The following is a 21,094-nucleotide window of genomic DNA, read 5'->3' as shown; positions in this document are numbered from 1 at the left end:
GCACACCCGGGATCCGAACCCGGGCCGCCAGTAGTGGAGCGCGTGCACTTAACGACTATGCCACAGGGCCGGCCCCTCCTTTTGAATCTTTTAATCTCTTCCCCTCCACTAAACTTACAAACATGTTCATAACATCCATTTCCTTAAAGAGTATGTATCTTGAGTCCCACCCCTACCCCGTTTTAAAACCAGCTTCTACCACAACCACTCTATGAAAAATCTTAAAAGCAAATAACCTCCTAATTAGCAAATCTAGCAGCCTCTTCTTGGTCATCATCCTCCCTGGCCTTTTTGCAACATGTGACCAAGTTTACTTCTCAAAACTGTCATCTTGGATCACTCCTTAGTCTCCTTTGCTATCTCCTCCTTTTTTACCCAGCCCCTAAGTGTAGGCTTCTCTCAAGATTCTTTCCTTGCCCTACTTACTCTAAGCTGTTCTTTCTGTGATCCCTTAAAAGTTGAAAGAGCTCCTTTATGAGACTGACTAGCACTGTTCAAAAGAGATGTAATATAAGACACATATGTAACTTTAACTTTCCTGGTAGCCACCTTACAAAAAGTAAAAGAAATGGATTAATTTTAATATACTTTATTTAACTCAATATATCTACTATATTAACATTTTAGCATGTAATTAATTAAAAATTATTAAAGAAATTTTTTACATCCTTTTTTTGTACCATGTCTTCAATATCCAGTGTGTACTTTATACTTAGGGCACATCTCAATTTGGACTAATTCCTTTTCAAGCACTCAGAAGTCTCACGAGGCTAGTAGCCACTGTCTTGGACATCACAACTCTGGAATCTATACACTTGTCCTAAATTCTGAGTTCCAGAGCTGGAGTTCCAACTCGTACTAGAATCTCACATTCAACCTCTTACCTGTACAATCTATCACTCATAGTGGTGGCAATTATTTGTAAAAGCACAAGGCAGAGATTTTACTCCGTTGCTCACATATCGTTATGGCTCTGTACTTGCGTAAAGAAAGGCAGCGTGAGAAGCATAAATCTTGGAGTCACAGGAAATTAGCTTTGAATGCTAGCTTCACTGCTAACTTGCATGTGATTTGGGACAAGTTACTTAACCTTCATGAGATTCTGTTTTCTCATCTAAAACAGGGAGCAAATAATATTTACCTTCTGGGTTTATTATAAGAAAATGTTATTATTCCTCACACAGTGCATGACCCATAGTAATTGCATGATAAATAGTAACTAGACCATTAAAATGACATTCAAAGTTCTCCATGACCTGTTGCTAACATACCTTTCCAATCTTCTGTGCTACTCTGAGATCCAGCCACATACCTGTACTCTCATGCATCTATGCCTTCATCCCTTCCTTCTTCAGAAAACATGCCTACTGCCAGCTAGGCCCCATGATTAAAATTCCCTTAAGGAGTTCATTTATTCATTCATTTGTTCTTTCAAGAAAAATTGATTTACCATAGACTTTGTGCTAACTACTTATTAGATGCTTGAGATAACTTACTGAATAAAACAGAAAAACATTTGCTCTTGAAGAATTTACATTTTAGTTGAAAAGCCAGAAAATAAAGAGTAAATATAATCAATTAGAAAATTATATAATGTGGTAGAATGGGGGAAAAAAATAGAACAGAGAAAGTGAGATCAGGAGTGGAGAGGAGGAGTCTCTCATCCATTGTAAGTCCCTGGATACAACAATTTTTCTTATGTATTCTCAAATAGTGCATAACTAGTGCTTTGAACATAATAAGCACTAAATAAAGAACACCTGAATTCAATGGGAATGTGTGGGAAATGGGATAATTTCTAACTAAACAATTTAGATATGAGAGCTTTATGAACATTTTTTATTTTAAATTGGAGCCCCCTTCGTATTCTCTAGCAGAGTTCTTGGAGCTGGCATTTTAATGGGTACCTTTGTCTCCCCACAATTTTAGTTCTTCAGATGTAGTACAGTGAAATAAGTATAAGAATGGGATATGGATCCTGTGCTAATTGGAACTGAGTGCTCATGTAACTACGTTATAGCTCCATGTTGTGTTATATTAATTACTATTGTGCAAAGAAAAGTGGTGGGGCTGGTAGTTCAAAAATTTTGGAGTTGTTGGAGTAAGCACAGTCTAGCAGCCTTAAAGTGTGAATGTATCTTAGATTCTCCAAGAAGTCTACTGCATATAATATATAGCATTTCTCAAGCTTAATTAACCGTAGAACTCCTGATATATGGAGGAATTAGAGTCCAGGTAAATGCACATTTGGAAATCACAGTCTAGAAAAGAAATGGCAATGCAATCAGAAGTGCTTAGACTGTAAATAGGATGGTCATATAATTTTTCATTGAAAGCAGACATTTTTGAGAATGAAATGGCACTGTTAATAGTTATGCCAGGAAAACAGGCATCAACTAAGATTGTCCCCAGTAAATTGGAACATATGGTCACTCTATTCATAAGGCACTCATCTATAGTTCGTTGTACATTCATTCATGTCTTTCCCCATATACATTTTCTTCTTAGTTTCTCCAGCTCCCCTGGGAGATGGGTTCAAGGGGAAACCCTGCATGAAAGGAAGTAATAGCTATGCGCTCCTGTTGGATGAAGATCTTTTGAAATCTTGAGTAATACAATGTACCATAAGAGAGAAAATTAAAAATGAAAACTTTGAGAAAATATGTGCTTAACCTTTTCAAGCAAAATAAGGAACTATATCATCCCTGAAACTACTAACTTAGTGAGACTTCTCAGCTTAAGGAATTCTTGGTTACTTTTCCAGAGATATTATGGGAGAAATAATTTTAGATATATTGATGTATTTGTGTCTGTGTTTGATATGGGGACCACTATCAATACCTATGAAATGAGGTTTTAAAAAAATTTTTTATGGGTTTGGAAGTTTTATAACAAAAGGTAAATAATAAGAGTGTAAAGTCTGTGAAACTGAACAAAGTAAATTGGTGCTTTTTCATGAATGCAGGAGCACTCACTTGTATATTTAAATTTTGTGCATCTCACTGTAAAAATCTGCACTAAACTAAGGAATAGATCAAACTCCAGTCTGTTGCAACAAGTTCTATTTCTGTTCTTTATGTAAACAAACAAAGCCAACTAATAACTTGTCATTCTCAAAGTGGAATTCAGTATCCCTTATACTAATTATAGCCTTCCTTCAGCAAACAATCTTGAAACATAGCATCTAAATTCAGGATCACTGGGCGTTTAAAAAAAAAAAAGAGAGAACCTTATTCAGAAGTGTTTCATAAGCTAAAAGGGGTAATCATTTTATAGTGTTTTGGATAAATGTTTTATGACTGTTGGAAGAGAAAAGTTCTAATTTTATTAAAGAACATTTTGTCCTCATATCTTCTTTCAAATTTAATAGAGAAAGCCCCCAATGCGAAAGCATAAAGCGCCTACATATTCACGAGAACATAATTATTTTAAGGAGATAGTAACATTAGTAACATTAAAAGAAATTCATTATTAAAGTGAAAACTTCTCTGAGTTGGGTTGCAGGATAATCACATTGTAGTTTTTCTGACACAGCATGAACATCATGATTTGCATTTTCTGTTCCTTTGACCTGATAGTCTGATTGTCTCCAAACGAAGCAACTGGCCTTGACATGTATAGACAGAGGACGTGGTTACCCTGGCAACAGGCACCATGGACCACATGTGACCCCTTTCCAAAGAAAGTCTGCGCCTCTTTTTTAAAACATAAAACAAAACAAAGAGACAAATAAATCTGCTATCTCTTACTTAAAACAAAAAAAATATAATCCATGCTTTTTAAGGCTAACAGAAAAAAATATTCTCAACTGATTTCAGCTTTTTTATTTGGCAAACTGTTGTACTGTGGATTTTGAGATGGATCATCATGACTTCTTTGTGTTAATTTCATCACTGCGAGTAATCCAATTGATTAAGTAGCTCTAAGGTACTAAACCTCTTTCTGGCATTCACAGTCTGAAGATCCAGCAGAGGGAGCCCACACGTTATTGTTGTTTTTTAAATGTCAGTCTAAAATGATGATATAATTTTATTTTAAATGTTCTAGTAATAGAACTCTTGATATTTTTGGATTATAGAGATATCTACCCAGCAAAGTATAAATACTCTGATGTCATTTTGTTATTATTGCTGTTTAAATCTAATGAAGTGCCAATATTTCTTAACGTATGATATGTTTATGTAAGTAAACAATTTTTAGATGTATTTTGTGCAACCAATTCAAAAATACCCAATGGACTGATTAAGCTTTATTTTGGATTCCCCAAAGTTTTTAGTCATATCCACCTCTCCATACACACCCCCCCAAAATGTTTGGCAGACAACCAGGGCACACCCATGAAAAATGTCATGGGACAGTTTTTTAACTGAGGACAAAAAACATGAGGAATCCCTAGCTGGTTCCATAAAAAGAACACAAGTGGTTTACACAGCATTGTTTTCATGTCAAGAAAGACATCTTTGAAAATAACATGCCTTCCATAGGAAGCTGTGGGATTCCAGGGCCTGCCTTGCTCCCAGAAGACACAGAGATTCTGGTTGTTGATCATCAACCAAGGAACAGTCATTTGCTCAATCATTCCTTGAGAAATACTCATTGATTTCTTTCTCTATTCCAGTCACTGTTTCAAGTTTGGAGAACATAAACGTAATAAAAATAACTACCATTTATTAAGTTCTTATGAAGTGATATAGATACTGTGCTACATTTTCTCTTCTAAGCCTTATAATAACCAATTTACAGATGAAAAACTGCATCTCAGAGAACTTAAATAAATTGCCTGTGGTCCCAAAGGTAATAAGTGACAGAGTTTGAATTTGAATGCCAGTCTCTAAGGCCCTAAAGTGCACACTGGGAACCACTGTGAAATATTGCCTCACTCGACTCAAGAGATGCATAGCCTATTGATTCCACTCTTGCTTCTACTGAATCAAGAATTTCTTGCCTTTAGTGCAAAGACTTCTAGAGAGGAAAATTAAAAAATTGATAATGTTTGAGTGTTTACCATGAACCAGTCACCATGCTTATACCTTATATGTCTTGTTTCATTTTTACAGCAGCCCTAGGAGGTACGTATTATCCCCACTTTACAGATTAAGAAATTGAAGTCAAGGGGATTATATAATTTACCCAAGATGATACTATGAACCCAGGATTTGAGTCTAGATCTTTCTGATTTTAAAACCTTTATTGTCATCCTACCTCTACTTACACAATTATTTCTTCCGAGCAGTTCCTCAAAAATAAAAAAGTTTCTCAAGTAGTTATTTGGATTTAGCTCACAGTAAGAAGTATTTTTAAGGAGTCTTTCTAATCCTTAACTCAAATATTCATTCACATTTCTTGAGGTGTTTGTAGCTTATATGAATTTTTGAGTAAAAACATGGTTTGTTTTGCATTCATTAGATAATGTAAACATTAATTATTAATTGAAACAAAGAATCATAAAGTTTAAAAACTGGAATGGGCTGTAGTACTCTTTATTCTGATTCTCTTATTAGTGAGAAAACTGAGACCCAGAGAAATTGTGATTTGGTTGGTGTCCCACAATAACTCAGTGACAACACAGAACTACCACTCTAACCCAGGAAAGCAGCGTTTCCCTACCCTGTTTTGAAAAGAATTTAAGATGAATTGTATTAAAAATAGATCTAATACTCAAATCGTAACCTGTGTCATAACCTGATGTTCAGAGTGGATTGCACTCGTGATGTGAAAATTAAATTAAGGTAAGATTTATTCAAAGTTATAAAAGAAAATTAATTCACAGCTCAAAATTTAATAAAAGTAGTTTTAAAATTCTTTTGAGATCAAACTAAGAAGCCAAAGACAATAAAATTTTCAGAGCTTTTATTTCCATAAAACAGCAAGTTGAACCATATAATGAATATTAGAATATCAAGTTCAGAAGACAATGTGATTATGTCATTGGTTTACTATACTAAGCCACTAATTTTAGCTATATATGTATATTGCACATTTTAATTAATTCAACAATTCTCTACATACAATTTTTTATGGCTCTCTTCTGTCATTTGCAGATGGACTATTTTTGCAGTAAGTTTCAAAACACACATCACATGGGCACAAGTGCACACATGCAGATGCACGGTTGTTAAAGCAATTCATGACATTTTTGCCCTGAGCTCAGAGTCACAGCAGCGAAATTCATAAGTGACGATAGGCTAGTAGTTAAGTCTTGATGAGATCCTGACCCCTAATATCTTGAGCACTTCTGAAAAATTCAAGTCTCCACTGGGGTGAAGGCATCTCAGTGGGAAGACAGGTTAGTTTTTAAAGGTCCTGCTTCCATAAAGGTCCTCTAATCCTGTCAGTCTCTTCAGATGTCCATGATATGATCTCAGCAGTGATGGGACTTGGGAAAGAAAGTCTGACTGAGCCTTAACCATGCTATTGGTTGAGTATATACCTCATAAACTTTCAGGGTTGGCCTGTGGCAGAGAAAAATTAGTCAACCACGAAGTAATCATTGTATACTAGAAGCCATTGAAAAGAAATTGCAGATATGGCATACAGTTTTAGAGGAGCTTACCAGCCATTTGAAGGAAACAGGGCCAATGGAAAAATACTCAAGAACACAAAAATTTAAAAAAAACAAAACTTGAAAACAATATTGTTATCCTGCTTTTAGTTCTTTTTGATGTATTTCCCATAGCTTAGTCCCTGATAATTGTAGAGTTTCCTTCATTTCCTAATGGGTAAATCCCGGCAGCCAAGATTTACTGAGTGCTTTCTGCATGCCAAACAGTATAACTTCTAACTGCATTATCACATTTAAACAACATAATAATTCTATGAGGTACAGTTGTAGAAACTGAGACTTCTGTTACATACCCAAGGTCACCCAGTGAGTGAAGGAGACAGGATTTGAAGCAAGATCTATGTTTCGCAGGGATGGTGCTTTAATCACTAGGATATGCTACCTTAAAGCAGATTCAAGTTGGAGCAAGTCCATCAGGAGCTAAATTGTTGGTGTACTCTCTCGTTCTGTTCACACAAACTTTATTTTTTTTAAATGGCAATGATTATAGCATGATCATATTGTTGCTACAAGTTTTAATGGCTTATGTAGGTATTTTATTTGGTTTGTTATAAATGCCTCTTTAAGGAATGTAGGGACCCTGGACTTAAATGTAATTTTAGGTCACTGGTTGACCCGACTCCAAACTCCTGTGAAAATGTTGCTTCCCAAGGGGAAAAGATACATTCAGAACATAGAGATTGGTGCACAACATTTCAATTCTTGCCACAAAGCCCAGAGCTTCTGTGCATAAATAGATTTTGGATCATGTTGTGTTATAGCAGCCTATCACTTTGGCACCTGGTTATCACCTTACCGACATTCAAATTTCAGAACAGCTAGAAAAATGACTCTTTTCCACTGAACAGTACTTTAAACAAAACTTAAACTCAAAGTGGGATTTGGAGTTCACCTCTGAGCTCATGGAAATGTGAATAAGGTCTAAGACCAGGTCAAAGTGGTCAAATAGTTTGGAATTCAGTCTGATATTTTTTCCTTGTTAATTAAAAAAGGGATTATTTTCTCTTGCCAGTGAGTGGCCTTTGGGTTGGGAATATTGTATAACCCAAGAAACCATCTTAATAAATTAGTCAGGAAATACAGTGTTCGAGCAATCTTGTTTTTTGGCCTATGGGGAGAATATGTGGCTAAGTGAGCCAGGGCATAGGGTAGGGCAGGAAATTTACAGATGAACGTAAGGGAATTGCATTCTGTGTGCATTCAGGATCCACCATAATTCTTTGAATTGATCAAATTCCTATAAAGCAACTTCTAGTATGTTGGGTCTATAAAAGACATTTATCATTATTTTGGAATAGCTTACTTACCAAGAAACATCATTTATTACACAACTGGATAAATTAATACCTCTTCCTGACTGTCCTTCTGTGATGTCTTACAACACATTAGCTGTATTTTTTTATCTCGAGTTCCATTTTCTCACAGGATACAAGTTGAGACAAAATATATCCTAACCTCCTCTGCAGGTGACCTCTTTCGTTTGGTATAAATATGGGTAAGTGTCTTGCTTAGTCCAGTCTATTCCTTTGAAAATAGCCTGAATTAAATGTTATTTTCAAGAGACAGTCTGGAGATGAAATCTAGAAACAGCTAGATTAAGCCACCTCTTTAATCACACAATCTCCTGGTTGAAAGGTACCTCAAAGTTCACACAGTACAACCACATTAACTATAGTTTATCATTAACTACAATCAGTTAATATTCATGAAATACTTGCCAGCACCATATGCTCCAAAGTTGTTTGATTAAAATATAAACATTTTAATTTGATTTCCTATGCCTTCGTCACTTCAAAACCCTTGAAACGGATCCTGCTCAATGCTATTTAAGATGCAGCATGACAATGGTCAGGCGGGGAACATGTCTGTGGAGAGTTTGATGGTAGAGTAGTATTGTGTGACTACTGTCAGGCTGTTTTGCATGGTAACTAAGCACGGGCTTCTTGGAAGACAAGCTGTCTGGATTCAAATGTCGCTCTGACATTTGCTATCTCCGTGATCTCAGGTGCTGTATCAATGTCTCTAAGTCTCAGTGTCCTAATATATCAAAAGGGATAGCAGTGCACTGACCTCACAAGCTTGTAAAGATCAAATGGGATGATATACATGCATGACTTAGCATGGCACCTTACACATTGCATATACTCAATACGTGTAGCTATATTATTTATAGCATTATTATTATCCCACTGTGGCTTTTGTGACAGCATAAAGCCTGCCACATAATAGGTGCTCGGTGTATATTTATCAAATGAGTAATGAATAAATGAATAAATGAAGGAGATACCTTCTTTAATATAAGGTAAGTCAATTAGGATTAGTGAATGTTCAGCTCAAGCATTTGTTATACATTACACCTATGGGCACAACCTGTATTTGTAAATAAGTTGATATGGATGTCAAACTCGGGCAATGATCTCTGCTCAGTCTCGGAAACCTAGACGTTGAATACAAAGGAGTTGAGGCTTAGGGAGAAATGTAGCATGAGGTAATTTTACCCAGAAGAAAAGCTGTCATCTTTTATGTACAGCTAAACATAAGAGGCTTGGCTCAGACCTGCTTCATGGCCCAAACAGGTTTGGTAGGTTTGAGGCAAATAAAATGAGGAACAGCTGTTGTATAAATAAGGTTGAGCAAAGACATGGATTCGGTATCCTTACATTAATTTTAAGTGGTGTTTATATTTCAAGATCCAAAGTGGTGTTGCTAATTTCCACAGTAGAAAATTGCCGGAGTGAATATTTTCAGCAATTTGTTTTTCTTCCTCAATCTTAGTAAAGAAAAAATATTTGAATATCTGATATGAATGATTGAAACATGCAAATGCAAGTGAGAAGGAAAATTTCATTACAAATCACTAACAAGATTAATAAACAGAATGACACTGAAGAAATAAGATGCATACTATAAACTGCTTTTTAAAAAAGAAAATGGTTTTTCAAATATATTTTTGAAATATTGAGGGATTATGGTATTTTATATGTTTTTAAAAACTTGACTATATTATCATCTAGTACCTTCATTCATGGGCTGGTTTATTTCAGTTCAACACCTATTTCTTGAACACTTACTATGTACTAATGTTTTGGTCCCTGAGGAGATTGCACAAATGGGGGAAATAAAGCCAGTTTTGGTTAACAGGTGGTAAGTGCTGTGAGGATAGGAGGACATTATGAGAGAAACCAAAGGTAGGTCAGAAAGGTCAGAAAAAGTTTCCTAGAGGAGGTGAAACTTGAGATGTGTTTTGAAAGATGAGTAAGAGTCAGAAGCTGGAAGTGGGTGGTGGGTGTAGAATAGGGCAATTCAGGTAAAGGGAGTAATATGCCAAAGACACATGGAAAGAACACGCTGCTCATGAGGAACTGCAAGTCATACAGGATTCCCAGAATGTGAACTGTGGATTAGAGAGGACATGAAATAAGACAGGACAGTGGATTGGGTCAAGACATTTACTTGACTTCCTTAGCATCATCAAATCATGATATGCCAGAATTTTAAAAGTATGTTCCACTGCTTGTTAATAGCTGTTATTTGGAAAAGAAGAGATCATGAGTCAAATGCATGTGATATACTGGGTTAGACAATTTTATGTATTTCTTTACTTCAAGTCTTTTTGGGACCTTTATTATGTCAGTGGCCTTTGTGATTTTGCAAGAGGAGGAAATAGTATGTAGCATTTTCTAAACTTATTTGAACACAGATCATCTGGCAGGATTTGTGTTTCGTGGAACACGCTTTTGGGAACCACTGCTACAGACAACAGGGAGTATGTAAATAATTTTAAATATGGAGTGTAGTTCATTTTAGTAGCAAAGTAAAAGAGGAATGTGAAAGGGGAAAAATTAGATGGAGGCAGATTAATTATGATCCCATTGTAATCGTCCTGGAGTGGCCTAGAGAGAGATGGGGTGGACCTGACCTTCATCAGTAGACAGTAATGATGAAGAGAAGGTGATTGATTGTGAAGGACTTAGGAATCTACAGGAAACACAGATCTGATTATTTCATTCTCCTATTTCATTAGGAGGTTAAAATCAGCAGGGCTAGGCAATTGATTGCATGTGGAGAGTGAGGAGAGGATGAACGTATGTATAATTACTCAGGTACCTGACTAGGGAAAGTGGGTGACAAGTGGTGCTTTTCATTGAGAGCTGAAATACTGGAGGAACAATTTGAAACTAAGAGAACTGGGAAGGAGACTTCTAGACATATAAATTTTAATGTTAGGGAACTTACAAGTTGGATATTTAAGCAATATGGATGTAGAAGACATGAGTATACAGTGGTAGTTCAGTCCCTGTGTTAAGGTCACTCTTCTAGGGAGGAACATGGACCATTTTACCAAAAAGCTATTTGGAAAAGGCCTTCCCTTTCAGGGAACTGTTTTCAGAGAATTAGCCATTTAGCAAATTGCGTTTTGGCTAGTTGTACATTGGCAAATTGTCTATAGTCAAATTGACCTACAGCCACCAGGAAAACTACAGCATGAGAGGAGTTCAGGACAAAGACGAACCTTTGAATTAAGAAATAGCAGAAAAACAAAAAGCTCATAAAAGAGAAATGAAGAGCTACGGAATGCCACCATATTTTCGCCAGTATGATAATTTATCCTGCCAAACAAATATTACTTATATAAAAATGACTGCCTCAACAGAAGAATTACTACCAAACTATTTAAGTTGCAAGATAGCTGGAAAGGTGTGTTTGTTCTGTAATGTGCTTAAATGGTCCAAGGTCAGGATTAATTTAACTTCCTTATTTCTATCAACTGTCCACTTTAATCCATGTCACCCATTGCTATTATGGTTTTTTTTTTTTCATGTGAGGAAGATCAGCCCTGAGCTAACATCCATGCTAATCCTCCTCTTTTTGCTGAGGAAGACCGGCTCTGAGCTAACATCTATTGCCAATCCTTCTCCTTTTTTTTCCCCAAAACCCCAGTAGATAGTTGTATGTCATGGTTGCACATCCTTCTAATTGCTGTATGTGGGACGCGGCCTCAGCATGGCCAGAGAAGCGGTGCGTCGGTGCGCACCCGGGATCCGAACCTGGGCCGCCAGTAGCAGAGTGCGCGCACTTAACCGCTAAGCCACGGGGCCGACCTGCTATTATGTATTTTTAACATAGCTCAAACTAAACCTAGACCCTACTGCCTATGATAGTGATGGCTGTAGATAGCTAGATACATTACACACATATAACTAATAGCAGCCAACATGTTTTAAGATGGAAATAATATGATTTTTATTTTTGATATCTCTTGCTTAAATTGAAATGACTATGATTCTTGGATTCTAATTTCAAACTTTTAATAAACTCATGAGTTTCTTCAGCAATGATTAGTTATCTTCAGAATTAACTCTCACTTGTATAGCTTCTGCTACGCCTAGACCTGTGCCTAGGATCTTCAGTTGTCACCAAAGAATGAATGTGTGGCCTTGTGTGTGGGGGCCGTGTGGCCAGTAGGATGGACAGAAGACAGGGTTTCTAGCCTCAGGATTTGTTTATTTAATAATTTTTATTTTATTTTTAATGTAATTTTATTGTGGTAAGAACACTTAACATGAGATCTATCTTTGTAACAAATTTTTAAGTGGACAATACAGTATTATTAATTATAGGGACAATATTGTACAGCAAATCTCTAGAACTTATTCATCTGGCATAATTGAGACTTCATGCCTGTTGATTAGCAACTTCGCATTTCCCCCTCCCCCTAGCCCCTGACAACCACCATTCTAGTCTCTGATTCTATGAGTTAGACTATTTTAGATAACTTAATAGAAGTGGAATCATGCAGTATTTGTCCTTCAGTGACTAGTTTATTTTACTTAGCATAATGTCCTGAAGATTTGGCCATGTTGTCACATACAATCAAACATTAGATTGATTTTAGTTGAAAGGGGTATATTGAGTGTATATTGAGTACCATTGCAATAAAGCAGGAAGGACAAAAAAGAGATCAGAGGCCAAATGATAAATCAGAGGACAAGCTAGGCATCGACAGTAGCTATTCCTCCTCTGAACTCCCTAAAGTTTGAGTTTCAGGGCCGGCCCGGTGGCTTAGCGGTTAAGTGCACGCGCTCCGCTGCTGGCGGCCCGAGTTCGGATCCCGGGCGTGCACCGATGCACCGCTTCTCCGGCCATGCTGAGGCCGCGTCCCACATACAGCAACTAGAAGGATGTGCAGCTGTGACATACAACTATCTGCTGGGGCTTTGGGGGAAAAAATAAATAAATAAAATCTTTAAAAAAAAAAAAAAAGTTTGAGTTTCAATTATTCTGATAAACAATGAGGATCCATTCCCAGAATGAAGGTCCTGGGTTGTAAGCTCCTAAAAAGATAAGACAAATACTTGGAAATGACGTTTGAATGATATTAACATCTGTGAATTAAAGAAATAATCCTATTTTATCTACCTAAATCCAGGCAGCCAGACATCTGTGTCCTACACAGTCTTTTAGAGAGAGTGAGACTATTTCCCCTACATTGTCTATACTATGCCATTCCAGCCCTGGCATCCAAGGGCGTGCTGTGCCCGTATCTGAAATGCTCTCATCCTCTTATCCATGCAAATTCTATCTGTCCTTCATGGTTCAACTGAAGATTTCTTTTCCCCGTGAAGATTTTCCTGACTTTTCTTATTAATATCTCATTGCTCTATATCCTTAGTTCATTCAAAAAATGTTTATTGAGTGTTAACTATGTATCACAGACCAAGGTTATAGCATTGAGTGAAACCAAGCCCCCTTTCTCAAGGAGCTTATTTTTGGAGGGAGAAATTGACTACGAAAATAAATAATCTCTTTCTCTCTAGATAGATAGATAGATAAATAGATCGATAGATATATAAATGGATGGATGGACGGACGGACAGACGGATGGAGATAGGTTGGATAGATAGAGATGTAGTTGATAAAGGCTATAAAGAAAAATAATGAGATAAATCAATAGTAATAATAGGAGATAAATAAGATGATAGCAGAGTGATCAGCGTCTGTGTGGTGGTGGGCTGGTATTTTAGCCAAGATGTTATTATTAGCAGTGTCTGCTACCATGTTGCAAGTTCCTTGAGAAGAAGGGCCCTGTTCTGCTTCTCTTATCCTCTCATCAGTGCCTGAGCACAGGGCTGGATTTGGGTAATAGGCTTAACAGATATTTGTTTATTGACACAGTTTTTCACTTTTTATCCAGATATTTTGGCATCACAGAGGCACAGCTTTAGTTTCTGTTGAAATGTCAAATTGGTCTAAACAAGCTGGCTTAGAGATTTGTTTGGTTTCATATTTATATGTAGAGCAATATGCTCTAAATAAATCCAAAGGGATTCAATAACAATTTTTGGCAGCAGTTTCTCCTTCGTGCTTCTATTTTTTCTTTCTTGGTTTTCCCCAATGTCCTTCCATTACTGGGAGATTTCCCCGTGCAATTAGTGTGGCTCTGCCCGGTGACCTTTGACCCTTGCCCTGAACAGATGAACAAGCTGAGCCAGAAAGGAAAGGAGGATCATGACAAAGGTTCCTGAAGGGTGCTCCTGGGGCTGGGAAGAGTGGGAGTGTGTGGGGGTTACGATCTCTCCTCCGCTTATGCTTCCCCCACTTCAGTTTTCACTAGACCTGTTGCAGGAGGGCACATGCTATCAAAAAGAAAAACTGGACTTTTGCCCAGGGAGTCATCAGGGGCAGTGCCAAGAAGAAGAAAAACAGAGTGAGAGAAAAGAGAAGAGGGACAGGGGAAAAAATGAATCTCAGGGGGTCAAAAGAGAACCAGGCCAAAAAATGTTTCTCTAGACTCTTGTATCAGACATGGCGTGCCCAGATAGAGTTTCTCAAACCCAGTGAACTTTCAAATGGCATTAGGAAGAATTCCACTTGGAGTTTGGGGGAATTTGTAGTATTCTTGGAAAGGGTTTTTAAACATCACTAGTCTGTAAAGAAACAAAACCAACAATCCGATTTGCTCTGTACTGTTTGCATTTTCCCTCCTATTTATTAATACAGTCTTACTTTATAAAAACAAATGAAACTGCACTAATTGGGCCTCTGTGAATACCAGGCGTTCTGCTTGTGCTATCTCATTTCAACCTCACCATGATCCCTAGGAGGGAGACATAGTTACTCTTCTGTCACAAAGGAAGAAACCCAAGTTTGAAGCAATTAAGAGCCTTCTCCAAAGCACACAGCAGCTAAATGTCAGAATAGGAATTTGAACCCAGGTCTCTGGGACCACAGGCTCCCAGAGACTTGAATGAATTCTTTATGTCCTTTAACAGGCATCAAATTGTTCTGGTAAGAAATTGCAAGTATAGTACTGATGGCTGAAAATAGAGTAACTATCCTTCCTGTCACAGACTCCGCCACACACCCCAGATATAGAGGGACGTGAATAGAATAACAGGTCATGTTGTCTTTCGCCCTTGCCTAGCGCTGTGCCGCTCTTCTGCCTAATTTCTTCTTACTGCTCTGATTTCTCTTAGGCCCTGGGCAAGTAGGCTGGCTTTTATGGCCATGATTATTTATAGTCATGTTTTATTTGGTTTGCCATGTAGAAATTTATCCTGAAGATTTCCAACTCCCTTACAGATGTCAACCCTACCGTGGGATTGGAAGATACTTTTTAAATGAAAATCAGGTAAGAATGTGCAGAAAGGGAAGGGGGAAAAATTTCTATTGAGTAGACTTAAGAGGTAAAGATTAAAAGGAAAAATAAGATTTGCTTTTGGTGCTTGGATACTGAAATCTGAATTTGGAGCTTATCTTTCATGATACACATTATGAAAGTATGGTGAAAATATTATGGGAGTATGTCACCTGGCTTGTAGTTGAAAGCCATTGTAACCTGGAGCAAATCCTTGAGTTACAGTTTTCTCATCTGCAAAATAAAAGGGCTTATTTAGTTATTTGACACCAGAATTTTATCGTCTTTTAAAATTTCCCTTGTTTAAAATTAATTGTATATTTTTGAGCCTCCAAATGACTCTAATAAATAATATTCTAAGTAATATTTTAGAATATTTTATTTTTTTATTTAATAACTATGTGAATCTTAGACTAATTGCACAAGGGGCCCTAACAATATTTTGTGTTCATAATTCACCTACAATCACGTGGATTTAATTATCCTCACTGCACCATGGCTATTTGTGGAAAATGGACCCATTTGGGGATCAGAAGCATGAAGTTTGAAGGTTCAGGGCAGTAATATCCTGCCAAGGAGATGTCAGTAACATTATGCAGTCCATCTATGGACAACGAGTCTCCTTCAGGACATTTTACCTAGTAAAATTGACAGAGCAACCTGTCAAGAGTCTGGCAGCCAGAAGCAGCAGGCATACAGTAAGCATGAGGAGCCAACAGTTTGCTTCTTCTGGTGAGTAAATGCAACAGCCTCAGCCAAAACCGTGAGAACAGCTGTCATGCTGAGGTCGTAGCGCAAGGTTACAGGACATGGCAACCAGGAAGCAGTACAAGGAAGACAAGTAACACTTCAGCAATGGCTAAAGATCAGAAAGTAAAGAGATCTTTTCAGCTGAGTGGAAGGCAGAGGCATAAGGAAGTGTTTATAACAAACAATTTCCAGTGTAATCTAGAAATGGTCTGTGGAAGCCATTGAAACTTTGTAGTGAAACCACAGTAATTCTATGGTCTCAGTTCTTAGTGGGAACTTTGGGTATGCATGAGAAACAGACAACATTTCTGCCAAATTGAGCTCCAGATGAGCAAAACATAATTCAGCAGATGGCTGTGCATTTCTGAATTTTCAAGTATTACTGAACATGGCACCTTGTATTTATGCAGCATAGTCCATTGTCATTAGAGATGCATGCTTTATCTTTCCATAGCTTATCGTAGTCTGGTAAGATGTATATCTGTGCTTTTCCTCTTTTTACTACAGGATTCACCAAAGTAATGTATATACTTCTTAAATTCTGCTGTTTAGAAATATGTTTATGTTATGTTTTTTATGATCTTTCCCTTTAGAGATTGACTCAAGTAATTTTGATGTTAAAAACTTTATTTTCTAGGTCTGATTTTTAAAAAATTTTATTAACATTCTTACTCCCTTCTGACTTGACCCCCCTAACTGGGCAGGTTACATAATAGTGCTGGGATTTCAGGGACGTTGCCACTTTATTTATAGTAGGTCTCAGTGTCATATGACAGTAATACTTATAATGAATTAACTTAAAAAATTATTTTAGAGGGAATTTTGGTAAACTTGGGGTTGTTGTCTTTTGAGAAATCTGACACTCATCAGCCAAGGCTGAGGATTATTGTTCTGGAACTGTAATTTTGCTTAGCAGTGATCTCAGGAAAGGTCTACACTGTTTGTAGCTGCCCCAGAATCATTCTTTTTAAATGAAGATTTGGCCAGTATTGAGAGGTCTGTCTGTAGAGAAACCCCACAGGCTGGTGATAATTGGGGGAGGAGAACAGGGAGGCGTGAGTCCATCTGCTGGGAAATCAGACTGCCCACAGGTGTAAGGACAGGGAGGGAGTGGGGTTGGGGAGGATGATGAGAGGAGAGATGATGCCAAGCACCCTCTCTGCTAACCAAAGATAAGGGAGGGAGAATGATAGAAATTGCTTCCTTATGGGAAATGCAGTTACCTTATGAGAACAAGTACAGTAGACCTGAAGAAAAAAATCACACTATTCAGGCTATGGCAAGACATAATCACAGGGGTGCCTGGGCCCTACCAGTCCTAGCTTCCTAGGAGGAGTTTCCACTCTACACAAGGAGAACCAATGGAAGCAGGAGAAGCCTCAGCTTGCAGAAGGCGAATTGGAGGAGCTGTCCCTGTGACTCATTCCTGGCCCCTGCACCTGGCTGCCTTCCTCAGAGGTGGGAGCCCAGAGGTAGCAGATTTGGTGGAGGAGGGGACAGCAGAGACGGCAAAAGTAGTGGATAGAAATTTAAGAATATGCTGCTATAGTGGGTAGCAGTGGATTCTCTGGGTGGCAGCAGGACAGGAGGTCAGAAGTGTCCCCACAACTACCTGGCCACCAGGAGAAGTGAGGCAGCTGAGGGACACCCCAGAGGGAAGAATTTGGAGGGGCTGTCACTCCAGTAATTCAGCTCTTTTGTCCCCACTGTCTGTTCTCTAACTATATCTAGGCCTGGAAAAAAGCTTTTAGCAGTAAAACCAAATTTGAGCAGAATGAATAAAGAATTAATGGAAAATGAGAAGAATGAATAAAGAACTTATACTGAATATTAGAGGTTTCTGCATCCATATACTTACTTGATTAGATTGTGCCTTACTTTGTATGTTTGCCAGCAAGTTGTTTTAAGAAAGCTAAAAATAAAAGATAATATGTCTTCTTGTCATGCCATTTCATGGTTCGAAAGCACTTGCATGTGTTTTATATCATTTATCAAAAAGAAAAAAATATGAGATAAGCAAGATTTGTTTTTCCAGTTTTGCAGACTAAGAAACCAAGCTCAGGATGGTTAAGTTACTACTCAAGGTTACATAGTCTATAAATGAATCAGGATTTGACTCCAGTTCTTTGTTTTTATTTTATTCGATTTCTTTTTTGGTTTGAATAGCTTTTACATTCATATGATTCAAAAATCCAACTGTAACAGCATTAAGAAGTCCCTCTCCAGCCCCCGTCCCTGTCCACTTTAGTAACCCCCCTTTTATAAACAAATGATATCAGACTCTATACCCTATTTTATGATGTTTTTTTTTTTAACTCAGTAATATATCCTGAAGCTCTTTCCATGTCCATACTTAGAGAGCTTCCTCCTTGCTTTTTATAGCTGTATAGTACTCTCTTAGGTAGATGTTCTGCAGTATATATTGCAAGTTTGTTTGATGACATTTGGGCTTTTGCTGTTACAAAGAAGGTTTTAGTGAACAGTTGAACATACATCATTTCATGCATATTCTTCTGTAGGATAATTCCCCCAAACAAAATCCTAGGTCAAATGATAAATGCATTTATAATTTACATTTTTTGTATATGCTATGAATTGCAATTAATTTTTTCTCTGTCATTTGTCTTTTGATTTTGCTCATTAAGTTTCTTTTTAATTTGGTATTCAGACTTTTTATATTTTTTGGTAGTCGAAGTGATCAATTTTTTAAAATTTTAAAATGGATTATAGGTTTTAAGTTAGAAAAGGCCTTCCTTAACCTAAGGATATGTTTTCTTCTAATAATTTTTTTTAATGTAAAACTTAAATGGATATGGAGTTTATCTTGGTGTATAGTGTGAAGTATGAAGCCAACTTTATCTTTTCCCAAATAGACACCCAGTTGTCCTAACACCATTTATTTAAAAAAATTCTTTGCCCACCGATTTGAGATGTTAACTTGCTCATATGCTAACTTTTTTTAAATATATGGGAATATTTTTCTGAAACCAGATTTTCTAAAATACCAAGTCCAATTACATTTCCCTTTCATCATGCTTCTCCAGGTAAAATAACCTTTGACTTACTCATAACTAGCTTATTATGACACATTTGAATAAAAGAGTTGAGAAGGAGATTTGATTATCTCCCATATAAAGGAAATAATTTTAAAGAAAACCACGTATAAGCGCAGAAGAAAAATAATTCTCCAGATATTATTGTTAGAAAATCCCTAAACAACAGGGTTTTTCTTTTATTTCTAAAGATGTTGCTAAGTCATTTTATACCACTCAGGAGGTCTTCTCCTTCAAGTGGTCAAATGGTGGAAAACCCACAATACTGAAGGGGAAAAAAAATGCAATGAAGAACATATATACCTTTCCAAGCATAAATCTCCTGCTGCTAGTCACTGCCCCCTTTAATAGGAAACTACAAAATTTTTGCCATAAAAGAGAAAAGTAATTTACTTAAAAAAATCCTATCAAGCCAAGCAAAAGAGTTATATTGCATTCATATGTCTATAGTGAGACTTATTTTGTGGCAGCAGTACTACTCAAGCCTTGCTTATTTGTGCAAGAGAGTTTACGATAGTTTATTGGCAAGTTCAAAGATATAGTTTCAGTAACTCTACTGGCATAACAAGGTATAAAAATAAGACCAAAGCCAATATCTATAAGGTCAGTGTGTCCAAGTTAGCATGTTTCACACCAGGACTAGAAGTTTAAATCTTGTGTCCTTATTTTCCCATAATGTTAGCAGAAAATGTAGTGTAAAACCTTTTCAAATGCTTTTACGGGTGCCTCCCTCTCTGAGATTGACCTTGCTATTTACAGCAAATCTTGAGAAGGTCGTCATCATTTGCTGATGCCAGTTCCTTGCTTCTAGGCTTTCTTAAACCAACTCTGATCAGAATCAGCACCTCACATCCCCACTATTCTTCTGAAACTGCTCTTTTCAAGGGCGTCTACCACCTCCATGTTGCCCAAGCCAATGGTCAGTTCTCTGTCCTCATATTACTTGATCTAAAAGCTGTATTTGTCGTAATTGATCACCGTCCTCCTTGGAACATATACTTCGCTTGGTTTCCAGGGCACATACTTTTTTGTTATTTTCCTACCCCAGTGGCTACTTCTCTTTAGGCTCCTTTGATGATTCCTCCTCATATTCCTAATCTTTTATCACTAGGGTCCCTCAGTGTCCAATTGTTAGACCTTTTCTCTTCCCTATCCACCCTTACTCCCTTGGTAATCGCCTCTACTCACAGCTTCCAAGAACATCTAAATGGTCCCTGATGATATCCAGATTTATGTATCCACTATGGACCATTCCCCTAACTCTAGAGTCATATATCCAACTGCTTACTAGCTATCTCTTCAATAAGTATCTCAAATTGAACGTGTCTGAAACTAAGCTCCTATTCTGTCTCCCATATCTGTTCAGTCTTCATCTCAGTTAACAAAATTCAACTTTCTATTTGCTTAGGCCAAAACCCTGAGACACCCAACATATAAGCCATTAGGAAATCCTTTTGACATCTACCTTCAAAATATTTACCTGACCACTTTTCATCTCCACAGCCACTGCCCTCATGGAAGCCACCATCATCTGGGTCATTGAAAGAGCCTCCTCACAGGGCTCTAGGCTTTTCTCTTTGCCCTTCTACAGAGCAGTTATCCCTTTATGATTCAAGACAGAGAACTTTCCTCTGTTCAGAAATTCACAATGGTTTCCCATCTCGGAATAAAAACTAATGTCGTTACGCTGGCCAACAAGGCCGTCTATGATCTTTTACCTCCATCTCTCCACTCTGACCTCACTTTCTATTATTGTTCTTCTCCAGATTCACTGGCCTCCCCCTTGCTCCTTGAACAAGCAAGACACTCCATCACTGTATTCGATTGCTGCTGAAACAATTACCACAAACTTAGTGGTTTAAAGCAACGCAAATTTTTTATCTTACAGTTTTGTAGGTCAGAAGTCACGCACAGGTTAAACTCAAGGTGTTGGGAGGTGTGCATGCGTTCTTTTCTGGAGGCTCTGGAACAGAATTCATTTCCTTGCCTTTTCCAAATTTTAGAGACCACCCACATTAATTGATTTGTGATACCCTGTCTGCATCTTCAAAGCAAGAAAGATTGCATCTCTCTGACAGTTCTTCCATAGTC

Source organism: Diceros bicornis, chromosome 21, assembly GCF_020826845.1.
Source record: "Diceros bicornis minor isolate mBicDic1 chromosome 21, mDicBic1.mat.cur, whole genome shotgun sequence".
Classification (NCBI taxonomy): Eukaryota; Metazoa; Chordata; class Mammalia; order Perissodactyla; family Rhinocerotidae; genus Diceros; species Diceros bicornis.
The sequence above is the reverse complement of the archived record's forward strand: the minus strand, read 5'-3'. Positions refer to the sequence as shown.